Source organism: Aquarana catesbeiana, linkage group LG07, assembly GCF_042186555.1.
Source record: "Aquarana catesbeiana isolate 2022-GZ linkage group LG07, ASM4218655v1, whole genome shotgun sequence".
In the NCBI taxonomy this organism is placed as follows: domain Eukaryota; kingdom Metazoa; phylum Chordata; class Amphibia; order Anura; family Ranidae; genus Aquarana; species Aquarana catesbeiana.
The window spans coordinates 339,385,069-339,409,617 of NC_133330.1; the positions used below are offsets into that span (position 1 = coordinate 339,385,069).

Here is a 24,549-nt window from a genome sequence, read left to right on the forward strand (position 1 = left end):
TCTTCAGGATCATTCCATCATTTGTCTGATTTAAGATGGCAATAAAATTATTTTTTGAAGTACCAAGCTTTACAAAGTAATTTACAAATGAATAAAAGCCTTTTTTTTTCAATTACATCTTTTTAATGCAACACTAAAAAAAAAAATGAAAAAATGAAAAAAAAAAAGTTAACAAGAATGGTTAGAAAAATAGCAATAAACAATACTCAGAAAAGTAATAGCCAAGGGAAAGAAGGCGTTATTTAGGGCTGATTGGGGTAATAAGGGGTTAATAGGAGCATATTTTATATAAATGTTATGTTTATTATTTACTTGTCAGGTTGCTTTAACTGACATCATATGCAGATTGAGGCTCCGTTCACACTGCTGCGACGTGGGATCTGACTTGTGAGACCCCCAAGTCGCATGACATGTTAAATGCAATGTTTCCCTATGAGAGCCGTCTTAACTGATACTAAATAGAAAAGGTTCCTGCACTACTTTGGTCCAACTTGGGTGCAATTTCAGTCCTTTTACAGGCTCCTAAATAGCATTGAAGTTGGAATGAAGTTGGAAGGAAGTCGCAGGGTAAAGTCGTACAACTTTGCCATCGCAGCAGTGTGAACTGAGCCTGAAGCTCATCTCTTTGATCAGCAGATGAATGAAACAGAGCAGATACAAAAGTATCAATGTTACTTTGTATCTCTCTATCTCCTGTCTGATCAGTGTTTATAAACAATGTTAGTTTTTAAATTTCCTATCTGAACAATGTTTATAAACAATGTTACTTTGCATCTCTCTATCTCCTATCTGAACAATGTTTTTTTTTTTTTAATACTTTGTATTTGGCCACTTTCACGAGGGCGGACCGATTGGGTTTACCTATCAGTTCTTTAAGTGGACCTGATCGAACCATCCTCCTTAGAACAAAAGAGTTTCCTAGAGTTAAGCTCTCTCCTAGCTTACTCCTGATCAGCGCCTTGTTGCTCTGTTACAAAGTACATCTGCCTCCTGCAGACATGCATGCTCTGGCTGCACCCATGCAGCCTCTGACTCCTGCCGAGGAAAGGGAGCCCACCTGACTCCCATGCACAGACTTCCTGTCTGTGGGGTGGGGCCCTGAGCCATAGGTCACAACTAAATAGCCCAACACACAGCTGTGCAATCAGCGTGTCTGTCTCTCCAATATCTGGCGTAAACCAGCAATCTTTCAGGTAGCACGGGGACCCACTACCACACTCTCTATCTCCCTTCTGATCAAAGTTTATAAAAAAATGTTACATTGTATCTCTCTATCTCCTGTCTGATCAATGTTTATAAGCAATGCTACTTTGTATTTCACAATCTCCCCTCTGATCTATGTTTATAAACAATGTTACATTGTATCTCTCGATCTCCCTTCTGATAAATGTTTACAAATAATGTTACTTTGTATCTCTCTATCTCCTGTCTGAACACTGTTTATAAACAATGTTACTTTGTATCTCTCTATCTCCTGACTGAACACTGTTTATAAACAATGTTACTTTGTATGTCTCGGTCTCACTTTAACAATGTTTGTAAACATCCTTTAAGACTGCCTGTTTTGTGACAGCAGCTGTATTATTTCAGCAGCTCCTGGCTTTCATTTTGACAGATGGGAATTGCTGGGAAGAGTGAGGCAGGGAGTGGCAGAGGGGCAGATAATCAGGGCATACTATAGACTTCTGTTCTACTATTTTGGACGTACTGTATGTAGGACATCCAGGGTCCACAACTGGTTGATTACTATATAACATGCACAGAGACATACAAGCAAAACAGTATAAATAATATTATACACAAAGCCTGACACAAATAGACATCGCACATACAGTATATGTAAGAACAAAATGTTTGATGCCTTTTCCATATGACAGAAGACATTCATGTTCAGGTTGCTTTCCCACTCTTTTTGTTTTCTTCATCTGGTGCTTTTAAAGGGGCAGTCCACCTATTAGCGATGCTCTAGTTGTAGATGGAGACAGGTGAGCCCACTCTTTTTGGACACTTCAGGGTGAGCTCTGTCTGCCATAGTTCCTAGCTCTACCCTTGCCTGACTTGGAGCATCAGAGATTTCCATCATCCTTGGGGTGTTCTCACTCCTTCTGCTGCATTCTTCATAATCTAAACAAAAACAAAGCCCAGCAAGTAAAGCAGGATGCCCTGGTGACGGGCACAGCAGGTGTGCTGAACTGGGAAAACAAGCCAAAGGATTCCATCTCTGGAGATAAATGAAAACTGCTGGTTTACCTCTCCTTCATCCAAAATATTAGCTCAGGGTGGAGGAATGGAGCAAAGCTTGACAGTGATCACTGCCTTAGCGGGCCAGAGGGTCCTTTATCACAATGTGTTTAATGAGGGTGGTTTGGCCATACTTCATCCAGTATTAGTGATTGATGGAGAAGGTGTGTGACATCTGAGACAATCACTCCAGGCTGGGGGTAGATAGCAGACTGAGAGGGAGCTTTACAGATAACAGAAGTGGCTGTTATCATACACAGGAATGGAAGATATGGACTCATGTCAACAATCCTGAACTTCCCTACTCTGTAACTTACAGCTGAGAAAACATCATTTAAAGGAAAACTACAGCCAAAGCTCGTTTGACTATACTTCTCCTGGGGATCACAGGAGTGCAGTTTGTTCTGCACTCCTGTGACCCATTTTCAGCAGACAGTGGGCTGAAGCGTCACCAAGCCTGTCCAGGCTGGGGCAACATTGTGACAATGAAGTTGGGATCCGCCCACTTGCCTGGACCAACACCCGGCTCAGCCTCTCAGCGAGTCGCTGAGAGACTGAGCCGGCCGCTCCCGCCCCCTCCACAGCCCAGTGCTCCAGTGAGCAGGGGCAGAACAGACAGCGGTGACTGACAGTCACCAGCTCTCTGCTCAGGGAGCTGTGAGAACTGAGTGATCGGTGGTGTTTGATCACTCGGTTCTCAGTCTTAGAGCAGGTGGGGAGCAGATGCAGCATCCATCTAGATAAGTATGACTCTGAGAGAAAAACAACAAAAAACATGCTTCTCTTTTACTTCCTCCAAACATCCCTTCAATCTTTCACAGTTGTACCAGCTCTTCTGTACTGTATATATATATATATATATATATATATATATATATATATATATATATATAGAAAGAGAGAGAGAGCGAGAGAGAGAGAGAGAGAGATTGAATTGTGCTCATAAGTTTACATACCCTGGCAGAATTTATGATTTCTTGGCCATTTTTCAGAGAACATGAATGATAACACAAACATTTCTTTCACTCATGGCTAGTGTTTGACTGAAGCCATTTATTATCAATCAACTGTGTTTACTCTTTTTAAATCATAATCACAACGGAAACTACCCAAATCACCCCGATCAAAAGTTTACATACCCCGGTGATTTTGGCCTGATAACATGCACACAAGTTGACACAAAGTGGTTTGAATGGCTATTAAAGGTAACCATCCTCACCTGTGAGCAGTTTGCTTGTAATTAGTGTGTGTGTATAAAACAGGGATATGCATTTAGCGGGCCTTCAGCTGTTGCAGAACTACAAGTCCCATGAGGCATAGCAAGACTCTGACAGCCACAAGCATGACACCCAGAGGCAGAGGCATGATGGGACTTGTAGTTTTGCAACAGCTGGAGGTCCGCTAATTGCATATCCCTGATATAAAAGGTCAATACATTTATGGACTCCTGACAGACCCTTGCATCTTTCATCCAGTGCTGCACTGACGTTTTCTGGATTCTGAGTCATGGGGAAAGCAAAAGAATTGTCAAAGGATCTGCGGGAAAAGGTAGCTGAACTGTATAAAACAAGAAAGGGATATAAAAAGATATCCAAGGAATTGAGAATGCCAATCAGCAGTGTTCAAACTCTAATCAAGAAGTGGGTTCTGTTGAAACCAAAGCACGGTCAGGTAGACCAACTAAAATTTCAGCCACAACTGCCAGGAAAATTGTTTGGGATGAAAATAAAAACCCACAAATGACTTCAAGTGAAATACAGGACTCTCTGAAAGCATGTGGTGTGGCTTCTAGATGCACAATAAGGAGGCACTTGAAGAAAGATGGGCTGCATGGTCGAGTCGCCAGAAGAAAGCCATTACTAGGTAAATGCCACAAAGTATCCCACTTACAATATGCCAAACAGCACAGAGACAACCCTCAAACCTTCTGGCACAAAGTCATTTGGAGTGATGAGACCAAAATTGAGCTTTTTGGCCACAACCATAAACACAACATTTGGAGAGGAGTCAACAAGGCCTATGATGAAAGGTCCACCATTTCTACTGTGAAACACGGAGGTGGATCGCTGATGTTTTGGGGTGAGCTACAAGGGCACAGGGTTTTTGGTCAAATTTGATGGCAAGATGAATGCAGTCTGTTATCAAAAAATACTGGAGGAACATTTGCATTCATCAGCCAGGAAGCTGCGCATGGGACGTACTTGGACATTCCAACATGAAAATGATCCAAAACACAAGGCCAAGTCGACCCGTCATTGGCTACAGCAGAATAAAGTGAAGCTTCTGGAGTGGCCATCTCAGTCTCCTGACCTCAATATCATTGAGCCACTCTGGGGAGATCTCAAACGTGTTTATGCAAGACAGCCCAAGATTTTACAGGAACTGGAGGCTTTTTGCCAAGAGGAATGGGCAGCTTTACCATCTGAGAAGATAAAGAGCCTCATCCACAAATACCACAAAAGACTTCAAGCTGTCATTGATGTTAAAGGGGGCAATACACGGTATTAAGAACTGGGGTATGTAAACTTTTGATCAGGGTGATTTTGGTATTTTCTGTTGTGATTATGATTTAAAAAGAGTAAACACAATTGATTGATAATAAATGGCTTCAGCCAAACACTAACCATGAGTGAAAGAAAAGTTTTTGTGTTATTCGTATTCTCTGAAAAAATGGCCAAGAAATCATAAATTCTGCCAGGGTATGTAAACCTATGAGCACAACTGTATATATATTTATTTATGTATTTTCATAATAGCATTCCAGGGTGAAGGCTTCTCTCTCCTCGTGCGCTCGTGCTGAAAGTCCAGGGCTGTTATACATGGAATTTCTTCTTCCCTAATTGTCACTGAAACAAGCTGCTGTCCTTATATCACCTGCTATGTACCGCAAGACCGAGCCGGCTGAGCCGTTGCCAGTAGCGTTTCAAGTTTAATTTAGTGACTGTACAGGACTTTGATTATTAATAGCTGACTGCAGATTGCGGTTTGAATTGAGGTTTTTTTTTTTTTTTTCTTTTTTTTTTTTTAAATTGTGTGAAAAAAATGTTCAGCGCTTTGCCCTTTTGAACTTCTTTATTTTCACCCTGGAGAGTTGAGTGGTGTCACGCCTACGTTGAAGGACAGCCTGTGGCATCTCGCACGTAGGAAAGTGGAATGCCTGCTTTAGAAGCCTCTCCTCAGTCAAGTGCAGGTTATACAATACTTCACTATAAAGAAATAAAGGTTGTGTTAATACGCGTACTCGGTTTGTCATGGAAAAAGATGATCCTCTGTTATTATAACACTATAACACTACTATCACTACAGTTCTGTTTTGTTTGTTTTTTTCTTCAAAATTTGATTGGATGTTTCAAATTAGAAACAGGCATCAGAAATCAGGTTTAGATTTGGGGCTCATTCGCACCAGGTGCATTGATCGACACAGGCTCAACGCAACAATACTAAAAGCAGTGGATGTCTAGGGGATCTTTCACACTTGCCGTCCCTTCTGAAGAGCGGTCCATGTTCTCAACGCTTTTCAGAGGGCATTTGACAAGCAATGAGTAGACATTATATCACCTCCTCGTTGTCAGATTTAACCCTGCATTGCATGCGGTTGCTGGGCAGCCCCGTTATTCTCGGTGGGTTAGTTTGGCAGGCAGTGCCACTTGTCAAACTCGCAAACCCTCACGACCACGGCATGTGAACAGCCATGTCAGGCTGTATTGTTAATAATCAGGTGGGCAGCCATTTGGGGCTGTAAATGAGCCCCAAATCAAAATCTGATTTCTGATGGCTGTTTCTGATCTGAAATATCCAATCAAATTTTGAAACAAAAACCACATCTCACCCTCCTGTTTGTACCACCACCCTGCCACCTGTGTGGGCCTTTACCTCCCAATTGCTACTCCCTTTAGCTGCAGAGGCAGCGGCCGGGGTGTACACGTGCTGCAATGCTTTGCTTTGTGGCAGGAATTATACCCAATATTGTGTAGCACCCTTCACATAGGTAGGTGCTAGAGGTTAGGATTTTTGGTAGTGCAGGCAAATTTAAGCAGGCCTAGCTCGAAGCTAGGCCTGTTTGTTTTTGGTTTGTGTGGGCTGGGAGTGGCTCGGAGTAGTAGCTATGACTCACAGACATCATCACTTCGCTGTTACCTCCCTCTTTCTTCTAGATGATTCTAGAAGAAGAGGGGAAGAGAGGTGGAGCTGTCTGGAGTGTCTCAGGGAGCCCTGACCAATCCCCAACTAGGATTGGCAGGGGGCAGGCCTCCTTGAAATACCCAGGGTGAGCCCAGCTTGGGGGGAGTTGTCGGGTGGAAGAACTGAGGATGGAGTACTAGGCTGTCAGGGCCTTTGAGGGAGCTCCCCATTCTGGGGGGGGGGGTGACCTTGGGCCTGGGATTTGGGTGTAGAATGGAGCATTTCAAAAACTCATGAAGGATCTGAACAGGAGGCACAGGAGGAGTCAGGGAGGACAGCAGGAGCTAGTATTGCCAGGCAAGTCTTCAGGAGGGAACCATCGGTTGCAGCGAGGAGGGCTGGTGAGTGACATACACAGTCAGGGGGACTGGGGAGGCACGCCTGAGAGGACTGGGAGTCTGCAGTCTGGGATGGGTGCAGAGCCAACAGTGTGGACTGTGATGTTGCAGGCAGTGAAGTCGGGCAGCTGCAGCCAGGAGGGCTGGCAGGGCCTGGACAGGGCTGACTGGGAGCAGTAGTCCATCTGTATGGATATCTAGCACTAAGGAGACTTTCCATATTTTCTGTTACACTATAGGGGCCCGCGGTCCATGCCTGTAAAGGGCAATTCCTAAGGCCTGGCTGAGCCAGTGTCAGGCCTAACCATGTGCTAGCTGCTCCTAGAGGGATGAGAGAGAGAGAGCAATAGTCTACAAGCAAGAGTTGTGCAGAAGGAGTCTGGAGAAGTGTACAAAGAGTGTACATAGCTGTCCCTAGCAATTTTGCTATTATTCTACTGGGCATCCCATACCCCATCCAAGTTAAATCCCCTCAATAAAAAATCAGAACAAAGCCAACTGGCTGTTCATTGTCTTGGAGTGTCTGGGAAGTGACTGCCGGGCCGAGCAGGGTGACAGGTGGGTCACATCAGTTAGCAGCCCCTACGGGGGTACCGCTGCATTGTAATCCCTGACAAATGTGACCCATTCAGGTGAATGGGGCCGCATTGCATGCGTACCACATTAGATGTGGTTATGGCCTGCTGGTGTGGGGATCAGGGGGTTAAAGCAGGTGAAGAGGGGGCAATGCATTGCCTCCTCACTGCCTATCAAATGTTCTCTGAAGAGCAAGCCCTCTGAAACATGTTGGCTTTACCTTTGATCTGTGAACTTCTTAAAGTGATTTTAAAGTCACGATCGCGACACGATCGGAAATTCCGCCAGCAAAACTCCGATGATAGCTTTTTGTTGGAAAATGCGACCGTGTGTACGCTCCATCGGTCTTTTGCTGGCGGAATTCCAGCCAGCAAAAGATTGAGAGCAGGTTCTCTATTTTTCGGTCGGGAAAAGTTCCTATCCGAAAATGCAATCGTCTGTACAAATTCTGACGCGCAAAATTCCTATGCATGCTCGGAAACAATTTGACGCATTGAACTTCATATTCTCGGCTCGTCGTAGTGTTGTACATCACCGCGTTCTTGACGGTCGAAAGTTCAGAGAACTTTTGTGTGACCGTGTGTATGCAAGACAAGCTTGAGCGGAATTCCGTCGGAAAAACCATCCAAGTCTTTTCCGATGGAAAATCCGCTCGTGTGTACAGGGCATTAGGGTTTTTCATCTTAATGCATTTTATGCATTAAGGTGAAAAACCTTCTTTGCTGCCATCCCCCCTTTTCCTTACCTGAGCCTGATGTGATCCAGCGATGTGCACGAGCCCAGTGGCTCCAGCCACTGTCTCTCTCCTCATTGGACAGGACAGATTGATAGCAGCATTGGCTCCCGCTGCTATTAATCAAATCCAGTGACACGGGGGCAGGGCCGATGTTCCGCTGTCTATGTCAATGAACGCAATAGCGAGATTCGGGAGTGAGCCCGCACAGGTGGCACCATGGAAAGCTTTCCATGGGGGAACCGATGAAGGGGAGGAGCCATGAGCGCCGGTGGGGCACCCCAGAAGAGAAGGATCGGGGTGCTCTGTGCAAAACTTTTGCACAAAGCAGGTAAGCATAACATGTTTATTATTTTTATTTTAAAAAAAAACAAAAAAAAAACGAACCTTTACAACCCCTTTAAACCTACTTCCTACTGAGGAAACCAAAAAACGGGACGTAACGCATATAGGAGGGAGGTGCCGGGCTTGTGGCATCACCCTGCAGCCATTTTAGAAGTCTATGTGGTGAGCCGTGACCACTATAGAGATTATGAGACTTGCTGTTTTTATATCCTGTAAGTGTTTTTAACCTTTTGGGGCAATAATAAACAATAATATATGTAATAATAAATAAAGAAAAAATAGAGAGCACTGTGGTTCTGCTTTTTTGCTTTATGCAATCTACATTCTGTGATGCCTGAGCGGTGAGGAGAAGGGTGTAGTGTGAAGTTGGATCAAGTAGAGGAGAAGTGATGGAGTAATTGTATGCATTTGGGGAAAGTGTAACAAGGAAGTTATGACCCATGTATGAGGTCTCATAAGGAGGCGAGCAGGTTTTTTTCACTCATATGGTGGAGGCACATAAGGAAGAGTGAAGATTTGGATCACATGTTCACAGCGGTGTGTTTCTTACATCACAGCACTTAAAGATTAATGTCACTGTGACGGGAGTCACTTTTGGGCGCAGGGTGACCAAGAAAATAATGAACCCTGTATCTGCCATATTAGAAATAGTGGCTGATTCATAATGTTGGGAGAAATACTGTAAGGAGATGCTGATGTCAATTCCAGCCACCTGTCTGTCTGCTATAATGTAAATTAGTCTAGTATGACTTGTCATAGTTTCTAAGAGTCTTTTCATCCAGTGTGCCAATTAACCCTGCAATTGTATGAAGGAGTTCTGTGTTGTTCTGTATAAAGGAGTTCTGTGTTGTTCTGTATGAAGGAGTTCTGTGTTGTTCTGTATGAAGGAGTTCTGTGTTGAGATGTATGATAATGTGTATTGTATAGTCGGTGAGTTAGGAGACGTGAGGTCTGTCATAAAGGTCATGTCTCTGAGTAACCTAGGCTGTCTAAAGTATTAGACAACTAGCTCATGTTAATTAGGTTTCTGGTGAGAGATTGTATTTTCATCCTGCGGTATATATTTGTGTGAGATCGCGAAATAAAGAGTCATTCCTGTTTGAACCTCAATACAGAGCCTCGTCTCGTACTTGGGGGAGAATTATTTGTATGGGTTCCTTGTTCGGCTGATTGGAGTGTTCGGTAGCTGCCTTTGTGTTTGGGTATGAAATGTCCTAAACAACTTTAACCCCTTTCATACTTGGGGTGTCGTTACAGTCACATTCTGTTTGGAGTTATTGATTTTTGTTTATAACATATTGTTGCACTACACTCATTTTGTGTGATATTTTTATGTAAGAATGTAGCCACCCTCTATTTTATGCTCCCAAAATGAACTGCAGACTATAGACCAGGGGTCTCCAAACTTTCTAAACAAAGGGCCACTTTACTGCCCTTCGTATATTATGGGGGCCAGACTGTGGCCAGTAGGAGTAGAAAATGTCCCATCATTGGTATTAAGAGGTAGGAATAGTGCCCTATCATTGGTATCAGTGGAAGGAATTTTGCCCTATCCTTGGTGTCAGTAGGAGGTATAATGCACCATCATTGGTGTCAGTGGAAGGAATAGTGCCCCTATCATTGGTGTAAATAGGAGGAATAGTGCCCCATCATTGGTGTAAATAGGAGGAATAGTGCCCCATCATTGTTGTAAATAGGAGGAATAGTGCCCCCATCATTGGTGTCAGTGGGAGGAATAGTGCCCCATTATTGCTGTCAGTGGAAGGAATAGTGCCCCATCATTGGTGTCAGTAGAAGGAATAGTGCCCCATCATTGGCGTCAGTGAGAGGAATATTGCCTCATCATTGGTGTCAGTGGAAGGAATTATGCCCCACTGTTGCTGATTGTGGGAGGATTAATGCCCCAAGGGCCAGATAAAACCAGGCCACAGTTTGGAGACAACTATTATAGACTGCTATGTGATTTGTAGTGTACATAGAACAGTTCACATGAGTGCAACTAACATGCACTGCGTGTTCCAAACAAATGAAAGTGAGGACATTACAGGGGCAGAATTGATCTAGTAAGAAATAGATTACAGTGCCATTAAGTAGTGGATGTGTATGGATTTATTTAGAAGAATAAGTATAAAGTTTAGTGTCACTAAAAAGCTTTCAACACATGCATTTGAGCAGCTTAAGTAAAAGTCTCTTGCTGGGGTCCTCCTTTAGGGTATGGTTGATCTCACCCACTGTCCCTCTCATCTGCGTTCTTCTCGGTTTGCGGAATGTGTCGGGGCTTGTCGAGGCCAGACCATTGTCTCCAGGTGGAGCAATACTTCATTCTCAAGTGTCATTCCATTCTACTGCCCAGACAGCTCAGCTTCTCCAACACTTCCAAAAATTCACTTCACTGACCAAATAAAATCTCTGCATTGTTTGCATTAATCTTCCATTGCTGCTATCATCTGAAGAATGCGGATTCCTTCTCTATAATGGAAGGGGGGAAAAGAGACCCTGTCTGCATGAGTGGAAGTTTATCCTGGATGAATGACGTTTTCAAAGAGCGAGACTTTCTCTTTGAAAGATAAAGAAAATATTATTGTAGGCAAAGCAGACTAAACAGTTTAATGGTAGCCGGTTCACTGAGCGTCTTCATCGCACTTATACATCATGTCACCGTTCACTTTTTCTTTTTTAATAGCCAAGATTTACTCCCAAAAAGTACAATGATGACACAATGGCATATTCATCAAGTACCGGTAATTACTTAAATGGTTTCCCTTTATATCTTCGTTCCTTTCCTTTCTTTCCTTTCTAGTCTTTAGTAAAATCACTTATGAGGTTAGTTTTAAATTTTCCTCCTGCTAGTTTGAGGTCATGTCCTCATGTTCTTGCTCTTAGCTTTATATAGAAAATAAAGCCTTCCTGAACCTTTTTCACACATTCATATCCTGTATTTAAAGGTGGTGGTCTTAAGGTCTTATCAGTTCTCTTTTTTGTAAGTGAGGTCTCAAGGACTGGACACATAATTCTAAATGAGGTGTAACTAAAGATCTATAAAGAGGAATCAAGACCTTCGTCCCTCCTGCTGGTGATCCCTCTAGGGCAGGGGTGTCAAACTTTTTTCAAAGAGGGCCCGATCTGATGAAGTGAACATGCATGAGGGCCGAACATTTTGCCTGACATTCTTTGAACCATTAAAATTCGGTTTAAGTGTGTTCGTCCGAGCACTAATACACTTCTCTTGCCTTTGTGGCTGTGTGTGCTGAAGAGATGAGCTCAGGCGTGTTATTTGGATGTGTATATATATATATATATATCTTTTGTGACCCCAAACGAATCCCTGAGCGCCTCTCAGGACCAGGGATGAGCTTGGGCGTGTTATTTGGATATACTGTATTTATCAGCGTATAACGCGCACCTTCACTTTAAGAGGGAAGTTTCAGGAAAAAAAAATGTAAATTTAAATAAGAAATTGTGAAACAAAATAAGGGTCAGTGCCCATTAATGCCACCTAATCAATACCCATCTGCAGCCTCACAATTGCCATGAATGCAACCTCACCATTGCCATGAATGCAGCCTCACAATTGCCATGAATGCAACCTCACCATTGCCATGAATGCAGCCTCACCATTGCCATGAATGTAGCCTCACCTTTGCCATGAATTCAGCCTCACCGTTGCCATGAATGCAGCCTCACCAGTGTCATGAATACAGCCTCACCTTTGCCATGAATGCAGCCTCACCATTGACATGAATGCAACCTCACCATTGCCATGAATGCAGCCTCACCATTGACATGAATGCAACCTCACCATTGCCATGAATGCAGCCTCACCATTGCCATGAATGTAGCCTCACCTTTGCCATGAATTCAGCCTCACCTTTGCCATGAATTCAGCCTCAACGTTGCCATAAATGCAGCCTCACCAGTGTCATGAATACAGCCTCACCCTTGCCATGAATGCAGCCTCACCATTGACATGAATGCAGCCTCAAATGCTGCCTCACCATTGCATGTCCATCTGCAGCCCCGGAGAAGACAGGGAAGGGGGCGGGACGAGCGCCAACAGATTACATACAGGAGGATCTCCTGTTTTCTCAGCGGCCTCTTTAATACAAAGTCCCGCCTCCTATGATAGACAGAACAGTCGTCCAATGGCAGACCAGGAGATGGGACTTCCTATTACAGAGGCCGTCATGTAAACAGAGAATTCTCATTGTATTTATTCTGTCAGCGCTCGTCCTGCCCCCTCCCTGTCCCCTCCGAGGCACATATATATACATAAATATGGATATATATCTTTTGTGTCCCCTGAGGTGCTCAGGGATTCGTTGGGGGCCACAAAAGATATATATAGCCAAATCACCAGTGGGGCCGTTTGAAACCAGAACGCGGGCCGCAATTGGCCCGCGGGCCGGACTTTGGACATGCCTGCTCTAGTGATATAAAGATCTATATAGAGGAATCAGGACCTCCTTCCTCCTGGTGGTGATCCCTCTAGTGATATAAATATCTATATATAGAGGAATCAGGACCTCCTTCCTCCTGGTGGTGATCCCTCTAGTGATATAAAGATCTATATAGAGGAATTAGGACCTCCTTCCTCCTGTTGGTGATTTTTCCATGGCCAGGCCACATTCTTTGCGAATTTTGCTTCCTTCCTTCCTTCCTTTCTCTGTGAAAATCAATTACAAATAATTATAGCACACTGCAGTACAGGACTATAAAAGACGAATAAAAGGTGTAAAACATCTGAGCTGGGCCAATGCAGGGGAAAGCAACAAGTTCACTTCACTGCGTCCATTTCAAGCCCTCAACCCTACTCACATGGAGGAAAGAAAGGCATCCCTGTGTATTATGACTTGGGGTATCACCATGGGACAACCAGTCACTGAGTACCAGCCATCACAAGTCACATGCACCCCATAATTAGAAGTATTGGGCATTTCATTACACACTGACAGGTAAACAGAGCACCAAGGGGGTGAAGCTCCAAGGGGCGGAGTGAAACATGTTGGGGGTGTGGCCTGGCTGCAGTCTGGACTGAGGCAGCCATTCATCTCACTTCATGCACATTGGTCTGCTTCATGATGTGCAGCTTATGGATCTTTTCCTTTAACATTGCTGCAGCTTGAAGTTAGGATGAGCTCCCTGTCCCCTGCCAGCACTCTAGTTGGACTTTACCTCTCTACCTGAGCAGCACCTACATTTTGTCTTTTTGGGTCAGTGATGTAAGGGGACACAAGTCTGTTTTCATCCAGCCTTCCATAGGTAGAACATGGATCCGGAAATGTCCGCAGAAAAAACGGAATATGCAAGGATGTCACAAAAGAGTCATTCATCCCATTCCATTCTGATTCAGCAGGGAATCTGTTCCCGGATCCCTTTGCTGGACATACCGGACAGGACACGAGTGAAAGGACCCCGGGGTGGGCGGTGGGCGTAAGAGGTCATAAATGTTTTGGCCTTACATGCTGTACACTTGAAAGTTTTCCTTGTTTGATGAATCAAGTGATAATATTACTCTTGGCATGCGATGGATCTTATGACAGTTTGAGGAATCAGGCCTGATCTCTCTCTATATTTATGCACATTCCTCCTTTCTCCCCTCTTCTCCAGGTGGACCACATGACACTGTTGGCCCGGAAGTTTGCTCTTCCCTAGGAGAATCCTATCTGCACCCCCAGAATTCCCGGGATTGTGCCGGCTCCGATCCTGTACCGGCAGTGAAAAGGGTTAGTGACTATTTTCATTAATTAGCAGCAGAATTCAGCAGCCCCATTAACTAAGCTAATGCTCACTCTCGTGTACAAACACTTCCCGCTGACTTGGTGCAAACATTCCCTGCGTTGTCATAGTGTTCTAATCTAGGCACCCCTGCTGATGTGAGGTGTGTAAGCTGTAATGTCAGCCAGAGTTCAACCCTGCAGGAGTTGCACCATTTCCAGGCGGGAAACCGGCTCAACTTATGTGCCTCATTTAACCTTGTTTGGCCCCTAAATGTGTCAAAAAAAGCAGCCGGCAGTCCGTTTTCTCTGAGGATGGCGTCAGCGTGGAAATTTTCGCACTTTAGAACCTGCTAGGTGTTGTTTTGGTGTCTGGTTTTCCATAGTGAGGAACAACATAAACTTGGAAGAGAAACTGGAAGGATGGGTTAGCGACTTTGTTCATACTGTATAAATTAAAAATAAATCTGAAGGCCCTAAGTGGTAGGCGGGCAGCAGGCGTAAAGGTTGGGCTGCTTTATTCAGTCACCTAATCTCTGGAGATCTCCCTAAGGGCTCATTCAGATGGGCGCTGGTACCCGTCCTCCACTTTTTTAGTTGCGTGTGCGTCCACCTCAGAGCTGTGTGCCGGCTGCCCAGAGAAGTGAATGCAGACACAGCAGCTGCATGGACACAGTCGCATGTCAAAATCTGACATGCAGGCAGGAATGGGTGCATGGATCTGAATGCAGTGTCTGCATCCGGATCTGTTCACCCGCTCCTGACCGCATGTCAGATTTTGTCATGCGACTGTGTCTGTTAAACTGATGTGTCTGCATCCTCCACTTCTATGGGCTGCCTGCACGCAGCTCCGAGGTGGATGCACACGCAGCTAAAAAGCGGCTCAGCATGCACATTGTCTGCATTCGGATCTGTTCACCCGCTCCTGACCGCATGTCGGATTTTGTCATGCGACTGTGCCTGTTAAACTGATGTGTCTGCACCCTCCACTTCTATGGGCTGCCTGCATGCAGGTGGATGCACACGCAGCAAAAAGCAGCTCAGCATGGAGCATGGGAGCGCCCATCTAAATGAGCCCTAAAGCTGAGAAATCTTCCATAGCTGTAAGCTTTTTTCCAGTTTTGGCAGCATTTGTTGTTTTACGAGACATCAAAAAGGATGTTATATTTCCTCTGAGGAAAAGGAAATGGGCTTTTAAAGTGGGACTCTACCCTAATTATCTGGAGGGGGTGGATCCCAAGTAGAGGAGATCTACTCCAATTTGCTGTTGTGGAGATGTGAGAGAAATCCAGTCTTTGATTGTTGTCACCGGTATTCCCAGGGGAAAATTCCCCCTCTGTTCCTGTATAAATAACAACTTTAAAATGTTGGATTTTCACTTGCTTTGCAGTTTTTGCACATTTTTTTTTTTTTTCGATGGTAGAATTCTTGTCTCTGATATATTAAATGACAATTGTGCTCCCCCAGTAATCCCCTAAAAATCTTATATCCAAATGTCCAAGCTTCTTCCACATCGATATGCCAAATGTTTCTGAACACCTGATCATACACTGACTGAAACAACATGGGCACCTCTCCAAATTACTGAATCCAGGTATTTTCAGTGAAGGACACTGTGCATAAAAATATACTGAAACATACAAGCAAAAATAAGAATTGAAGTACCACACCACTGTTCAATAGTCTAGATAAAATATGAATCCAGAAGAAGACCGCAACCCCAACTTTGACATCCTGAAAGGCTTTAGTTTATAGAGCCCTTCCCTTATACAAAGTAACTTACTGTAATAGAGGCAGGGCTGGTGCAAGGATTTTTGACACCCTAGGCAAAACCTCATTTTGCCCCCCCCCCCCCCCCCCCGCTCCACCCCCGACTCCACCCCCTTTGCCCTGCCCATGTATACCCCACCTTTTTATTGAAGTGCCCATCAAATGCAGCCTCAGCAGCGCCCATCAAATACAGCCTCAGCAGTGCCCCTCAAATGCAAATGGTTCCAATTGGACACAGGTTCAATTGTCTAAACCAGGCCCTCCAGTTGTTGAAGAACTACAAGTCCCATTGTATAGATAAGAAAAAGTGAGGTGATGGCGCTACCATACAGGCACTAAGTGGTTGTAGGAAAATAGTATGTGATAAACCAAATTCTTTCACCATACCATAAAATTATAAAGGTACTAATTGTGTTTCACAGATGTGTAATGGGAAAGTGAACGTGTAAAAAATTCTGAAACAAACGGAAAAAAATTATTAAATTACTTATATCCCTAATTACTTGAACAAAGTGTATTAGATGTATCTAAATAAAACTGATAAGCAACCTAAATACGAGGTTAATGGGATGCATGCCCACCCTCATCCAACCTAAAAACTGTTGCTAACATAATCATTAAACCATCAAATAAGAGTGATTAAATGTCCACGCAGATTGGTATGCATGCCACGGACCGGCATACTGCTTACTTATATATGCGGTTCCTCGTTCATATGTACCATCGTTATTAGCGATTGTTTTTAATACATTTTTTAAAATAAAATCTCTTTTACTACTACACTATTGGAGCCCCTTGTTTTTTCCTGTGAGGATCGTGCCGCCTGCTGCTGTGGAAGGACCTGGGAAGCCCTGATCGGAGGATAACCTGAAATCTCACAGAACAGGTGGAAAGGTCTATGGAGGTATAGAAAACTTAGCACGGCCTACCCAGGTGAAGATCCTACTGGAGTTGCCCACTCTTTTGCCTACTACCCCTGCAGGGGTATCTACCTCTGGTGAGTGGGGACCCATTGGGGGAGCACTACAGTCACCTTACCCGTCTTGCACCGAAGTCACTTGGTTTTGGACATCTGGGATCATTTATATATTTTTTCTTTTTAAATTTTTAATTTTCTGATTGAGTGACATTTTTGCACATTTCTATGATTATTAATGGTCAGTTTTTTGGACTATTTATTGAACACTCACCAATACTAAGGTTTTACTGTGGATTGCTTTTGCACATTTTCTAGGGTGCGTTTATATAATTCAGCTTCTGTATATATTAGATGTGGGGATATTTGTAAATTTAATCACTCTTATTTAATGGTTTAATGATTATGTTTGCAACGGTTTTTAGGTTGGATGAGGGTGGGCATGCATCCCATTAACCTCGTATTTAGGTTGCTTATCAGTTTTATTTAGACACATCTAATACACTTTTTTCAAGTAATTAGGGATATAAGTAATTTAATAATTTTTTTACGTTTGTTTCGGAATTTTTTACAAGTTCACTTTCTTATTACACATCTGTGAAACACAATTAGTACCTTTATAATTTTATGGTATGGTGAAAGAATTTGGTTTATCACATACTATTTTCCTACAACCACTTAGTGCCTGTATGGTAGCGCCATCACCCCACTTTTTCTTATCTATACATGTAAGTTCCCTTGGGAACCTAACAGGGGAGGCTGCAACCTTCGATCCTAAGCGCAGAATCTAATATTTACAAGTCCCATTGTGCATATGCCTCTGGGAACCTTGCTTGTGGCTGTCAGAAGCTTGCAATGCATTATGGAGCTTGTAGTTCCACAACAGCTGGGGGGCTGGAGGTTACCTTCTCCTGGTCTAAATCAGCCGGTATCGCCTGACATTCGGCGCGTGTGTAGTAGGCTTAACCCTCTTCCAGCAGGACCGTGCCTCTGTTTACAAACCCAACCTCTTTTAAAACATGGCTTGACCAATTTGGTGTGGAGAAACTGGAGTGTCCTGCACAGAGACCTGACCTCAACCCTACTAAACATCTTTGAAATGAATTGTCACGCCAATCGCAAGCCACTATTTATTTATTTTTGGTGCTTCATATGGGGGTCCAGTGTGTGAGCCATGTCTTCTCATCCAACATCGTACCGGACCTCACAAATGCGCACAAATTCCCACAGACACCCTCCAAAATCTTGTGGAGTGAAGGACGTTATAGCCAAAAAGGGGCTCACGCTATATTAATGGCTATGGGGTGAGGGGGGGGGGGGGGCAACTCCATATTAAAGGCCATGGGGGGAGAAAGGGGCAACTCCATATTATAAACCTTGGTTTTAAAATGGGATATACAACAAGCTCACATAGGGGTAAGGATCAGCTGTCCACAAATGTTTGGCCATATAGTGTAATATAAACTCAAAAGGCCTGCAAACAGCCCTGACATCAGCTCTACTGAACACCTTTGGGATAATTTAGAACGCTGATTGTGAGTTGGGTCTCATCTATCAATCTGACCTCACAAATGGGCATAAATTTCCAAATTCTTGTGAAAAGCCATCCCAGAAGAGTGGAGGCTGCTAAAACCCAAAATGGGGTAAACGCATGTAGGTGTGATGGTCAGGTGTCCATGAACATTTAGCCATACAGTGTATATTATAGCTGAAACTTTGAAACTTTCTATGTTCTCTATCTCTTTTCCTCATTTGTGCTCTCATATATATATACAGTATACAGTGCCTTGAAAAAGTATTCCTACCCCTTGAAATTCTTGGAACCAATCGCCTTCAGAAGTCACCTAATTAGTAAATAGAGTCCACCTGTGTGTAATTTAATCTCAGTTTAAATGCAGCTGTTCTGTGAAGCCCTCAGAGGTTTGTTAGAGAACCTTAGTGAACAAACAGCATCATGAAGGCCAAGGAACACACCAGACAGGTCAGGGGTAAAGTTGTGGAGACGTTTAAAGCAGGGTTAGATTATAAAAAAATATCTCATGGAGCTCTGTTCAATCCATCATCCGAAAATGGAAAGAGTATGGGACAACTGCAAACCTACCAAGACATGGCCGTCCACCTAAACTGACCGGCCGGGCAAGGAGAGCATTCATCAGAGAAGAGCCAAGAGGTCCATGGTAACTCTGGAGGAGCTGCAGAGATCCACAGCTCAGGTGGGAGAATCTGTCCACAGGACAACTATTAGTCGTGCTCTCCACAAATCTGCCCTTTATGGATGAGAAGAAAGCCATTGTTGAAAGAAAGCCATAAGAAATTCCTGTTTGCAGTTTGTGAGAAGCCATGTGGGGGACACAGCAAACATGTGGAAGAAGGTGCTCTGGTCAGATGAGAGTAAAATTTTACTTTTTGGCCTAAAAAGCAAAACGCTACGTGTGGCGGAAAACTAACACTAAACATCACCCTGAACACACCATCCCCACTGTGAAACATGGTGGTGGCAGCATCATGTTGTGGGGATATTTTTCTGCAGCAGGGACAGGGAAGCTGGTCAGAGTTGGTCAGAAGCCTCTGCAAAAAACTTGAGACTGGGGCGGAGGTTCACCTTTCAGCAGGACAATAACCCTAAACATACAGCCAGAGCTACAATGGAATGGTTTAGATCAAAGCATATTCATGTGTTAGAATGGCCCAGTCACAGCCCAGACCTAAATCCAATTGAGAATCTGTGGCAAGGCTTGAAAATAGCTGTTCACAGACACTTTCCATCCAATCTGACAGAGCTTGAGATCTTTTGCAAAGAAGAATGAGCAAAAAATATCCCTCTCTAGATGTGCAAAGCTGGTAGAGACATCCCCAAAAAGACTTACAGCTGTAACTACGACGAAAGGAGGTTCTACAAAGTATTTACTCAGGGGGGCGCCATACAAATGCCCCCCACACTTTTCACATATTGTTCAGAGAAGTAAAACTAAATTAATAAGGTGACTGGAGGACCTCAGTTACAAGGAACGGCTACAAGCACTAGTAGAAACGCTTGAGAGGAGATATGATAGCGGTATTAAAATACCTCGATGGTGATCCCAGCGTAGGAAGAAAACATTTCAGTCTCGGTGAGTGTAAGAGGCCACGGGGGCCAATGAGATTGGAGGAGAGGCGGTTTAACCTTAAGCTGCGTAGGGGGGTTTTTCACTGTCAGGGCAACAAGGACTCTTCTCCAATAGGTGGTGTCAGCAGGGAGTATTGATAGTTTTAATAGACTCTTGGACTTGCATCTTAGTGAACGCAATATACCGGGATATGGGAAATGATTGTCGACATTGACACACATACACCTACACAGTTTGATCTGGATGGATTGGGTGTTTAGTCAACCTTACCAACTATTCACCTTCAAAATGCCTGCAGGATGATGTCAATTGGGTGGCTCAGCCCCCTCTACTCGTTACGTTCATAGGTAGGACTTCCTCAGTAGGATCCTATGCACTACACTATAATTTTGGTTTTAGGTTACATTTGGGAATGTAGTGAAATCACTTTATCGGTGTTTGAGCCTGCAGCCCTAATCTAACTTTATTATTACAATGGACCGACTTCACTGATTTCATTTTTTGAACTGTTCTTTTTTTTTTGTAGATTTGTCTGAACATAGTTTAAATTTAATTAGCAATGAGTTAGTCCTCTCAGTTCCACCAGCCCTATGGGCAGTGTGTGACCAGATGAAAGGGCATTTTATTCTCTTTATGTATACAATGACATATCAATCCAGGGGAACTTTCTCATCTCTGGAAATAAGGGACAGTTGGCAGCTTAATCATCATTTCTGCTGAAGTCAGTCTCGGCTCTGCATAGGACAAGACTGCTGAGTCGATGATATGGCTTTGTGGTTGATGTCAGGCTCACACGGAGCTTAGTGTCCATCCATAATACTCTCTGCAGAGCGCCTCCACTTCCCTCTCTCATCCTGCGGCCGGCTGGGTTTCCTCTTACTCGGCTAAAAGCTTACAAGACGCTCCCTCTCCCTGGATCAGATTATGTTTCTTCTCTGTTACTGGCTGGAGATCCTAATCAAATATTTATAGTAAGAGTTGGGAAGTTTTAAACCTGAATATTATGGTTACAGAATGGTGAGAGTACCCACCTTCTCTGCTGATTTTAATGTCCTCTACATAATTTATGTCTCATCCTATCGATTCTTTTGGGCTGAAAGCTCTCTATCTCTCTCTCTTTCTGGAAGTGCCAGGAAATTTCTCTACTGCTCCATTTACTGCAGAAAATCACGTGACCCACCCAGCAAAACATAGCAAAGATTTCACATGGCGACCCTGGGGGGGGGGACCGCTGTCCGCCAAGGCTGCGCTTCTTTTGCCAGGCAGGTTATGCCGTCTCCTGGTAAATGGATGAGTTCCATTGAATTAATATTATATTAGCGGTAAATAAGTAACTGCTGAATCATATCTCTCAGAATTGCTTTTTTGTAAAAGTAAGAATATCCCCCAAGTCTCCATTTTGTTTTAAACTGCAATAGTTATAGACAGTAATGCTCACCTTGCGATGTGACTCCAGCAGGGACACCTTCCATACTTCCCGTCATGGAATATTCTCACACTTTCCATCATGGAATATTCTCACACTTCCGTCATGGAATATTCTCACACTTTCCATCATGAAATATTCTCACACTTCCCGTCATGGAATGTTCTCACACTTCCTGTCATGGAATGTTTTCACACTTCCTGTCATAGAATGTTCCCACACTTCCTGTCATGGAATGTTCCCACACTTCCTGTCATGGAATATTCTCACACTTCCCATCATGGAATATTCTTACACTTCCCATCATGGAATATTCTCACACTTCCCATCATGGGATATTCTTACACTTCCCATCATGGAATATTCTCACACTTCCTGTCATGGAATGTTCTCACACTTCCTGTCATAGAATTTTCTCACACTTCCTGTCATGGAATATTCTCACACTTCCTGTCATGGAATATTCTCACACTTCCTGTCATGGAATGTTCTCACACTTCCTGTCATCAAATTTTCTCACACTTCCTGTCATTGAATGCTCTCACACTTTCCATCATGGAATATTCTCACACTTCCCGTCATGGAATATTCTCACACTTCCCGTCATGGAATGTTCTCACACTTCCCGTCATGGAATGTTCTCACACTTCCCGTCATGGAATATTCTCACACTTATGCCCTGTACACACGGTCAGATTTTCAGACGGAAAATGTGTGATAGGACCTTGTTGTCAGAAATTCCGACCGTGTGTGGGCTCCATCACACATTTTCCATCGGAATTTCCGGCACACAAAGTTTGAGAGCAGGCTATAAAATTTTCCGACAACAAAATCCGTTGTCGGAAATTCCGATCGTGTGTACACAAATCCGACGCACAAAGTGCCACGCATGCTCAGAATAAATGAAGAGACTAAAGCTATTGGCTACTGCCCCGTTTATAGTCCCGACGTACATGTTTTACATCACCGCGTTCAGAACGATCGGATTTTCCAACAACTTTGTATGACCGTGTGTATGCAAGACAAGTTTGACCAACATTTATCGGAAAGAATCCATGGATTTTGTTGTCGGAATGTCCGATCAATGTCCGACCGTGTGTACAGGGCATTACTGTCATAGCATGTTCTCACACTTCCTGTCATTGAATGTTCTCACACTTCCTGTCATTGAATGTTCTCACACTTCCTGTCATTGAATGTTCTCACACTTCCCGTCATGGAACGTTCTCACACTTCCCGTCATGGAACGTTCTCACACTTCCCGTCATGGAACGTTCTCACACTTCCCGTCATGGAATGTTCTCACACTTCCTGTCATGGAATGTTCTCACACTTCCCGTCATGGAATGTTCTCACACTTCCTGTCATAGAATGTCGGGCAGGGGTCTGCTGTCATCTGCCTGTTCTAGACAAAGTGACAGGTTCACTATGGAGCCAGGAAGTCAGTGTGTGTACCTTTGTAACGTATGGTGGGATAATTGTGGACCCACTGTGCCAACTACGGGTAGGTGGAGGTGAGCAGGTGACTCTGGATTCCCTGGGTTGCAGGGCCATACATACAGAGGTGGCAATTGCGACCCGGCCCCATGCTCCAGGGGGCCCGTGCAGCTCCCCTGTACATCTGGATAGGAGGGGCGGTATATAGAGGAACTGATCCCCTCCATTTTCTCCTTTCAGAGGTTGCAGGAGAAAAATGGAGGGGATCGGTTCCTCTACGTGCCGCCCCTCCTATCCACTTCCTGCTGTGATAGGGCCTTTGTGCCCTACAATCCCCTGCAGTGCTGCTGGGATTTCCCCTCTCCCGCTGGCTGCGGTGGGAGATGCTTTCAGGATGGAGAGTGGGGAAGGGGACGGTAAATGTGTTGTTTACCAGCCCCTTCCTTGTCTTAATGAATAGAACATTGACTATGCTTCAGTTTGTGAATGAACAGAAGCTCTGTACAGAACTATTCCTGTCTGTTCATTGTGTGCTGCTAAGGCAGCTGAGATGGAGGGCTGTGTCCCCAATCTCCTTTCTTTGTGTCAAAGGTGAAATATCAATGGTCTGTCTAGACCCCTGATATCTCAGCAAAAGCCTCCCAACGGGGCACCTAAACAAATTGTAAAAAATAATAAAAAATAAATTGTAAAAATAAAAATTAAAAAAATGGTAAAAAATAGTAATTAAAAAAAAAAAAAAAAAAAAAAAACGACTGACACCAGTGGCGGAACTACCAGGGTTGCGCTTGCGACTGGGCCCTGGCGTTCCACCACCATTGGGGGTAGGGCGGGGGGGGGTCAGGAGGGCCCTTTATGGTTTCTTGCACCAGGGACCTGACTGTTCTAGTTACACCTCTGCTGGAGTGGATAGTTTAAGCTCCAGACAGTTTTCACCAGAGCTCCTCCTGGTGGAGATGGGTTTCGCTGCATGCTGGTGCCTGATCACGACCGCCAAGATTCACCCTGTACAGTGAGCGTAGACAAGCTGTGTAAACTGAGCTAAAATGGGCGGATTTGATAAGGAGATCCAAGAAACAGGCCAAAGCTCATGGCAGATGGCAGGCAAGCCAATCCAGAGAAAGTTAGCCTCCTTCTGTATATGGGTACTCAGTCCAACAGGCAAGGAGGTAGGTGCACAGAGGATGCAAATCACAAAGATCACAAAAGTGAATAGAGTCACAGGAGTTCAGGAACTAAGAACCTAAGATAACGGACTGGAGCTAGGAACGCTGACAAAAACTGGGAACTCCTGGGAACAGGGGTCTAGGGTTAGGTATAACCTATTGCTCAGGCCATAGGAGCTGATCTAAACGTGACTTAAATAATGAGGAAGATTTCAAGGTTGGGCAGCAAGTGACCATGGAGCATGGCATATTAATCAGCAGGTGATGTCCATAGCTACCCACTCTGTGCATTGGGGGAGCAAGAACTCAGCTTTACTCAGCCAGCGACTGTGGATCGAGCACCCGGGAGCTCTGCTATCTATATGTTGCATGGGTAGTAGCACTTACTTTTCTGTTTATACTAAGAACTCAGCACATGCCTGAAGAACCACATGTACCAGCAGACCCACAGCAGTATGTAGGTAAGCACAAACCACAAGCTTGTAGAACTATAGGGGACAGATCACATCTGCCGCTAATCTGTGACAACCTTTGACTCATTCTCTGCTGCCCTGTTTACACATCACAAGGGGAGGAGTCACTGCTCTGAGAAATGACA

At 44.1% G+C, this 24,549-nt stretch overlaps 1 protein-coding gene and 1 long non-coding RNA gene across 2 annotated transcripts in view; one reads left to right on the top strand and one right to left on the bottom strand.

Moving 5' to 3' along the window:
• Positions 1–5,211: 5,211 nt before the first annotated feature.
• The window catches only part of LOC141103868 (uncharacterized), a 43,281-nt gene continuing 23,943 nt past the window's right edge, over positions 5,212–24,549 (bottom strand). Inside the window, exon 2 of the long non-coding RNA XR_012235387.1 lies at positions 5,212–5,447. This is a non-coding gene — a long non-coding RNA (uncharacterized lncRNA). The remainder of the gene's footprint in view (positions 5,448–24,549) is intronic.
• The window catches only part of PTPRF (protein tyrosine phosphatase receptor type F), a gene marked incomplete in the record, with an annotated part of 622,098 nt that continues 611,571 nt past the window's right edge, over positions 14,023–24,549 (top strand). The window contains 1 exon segment of the mRNA XM_073593920.1: positions 14,023–14,138.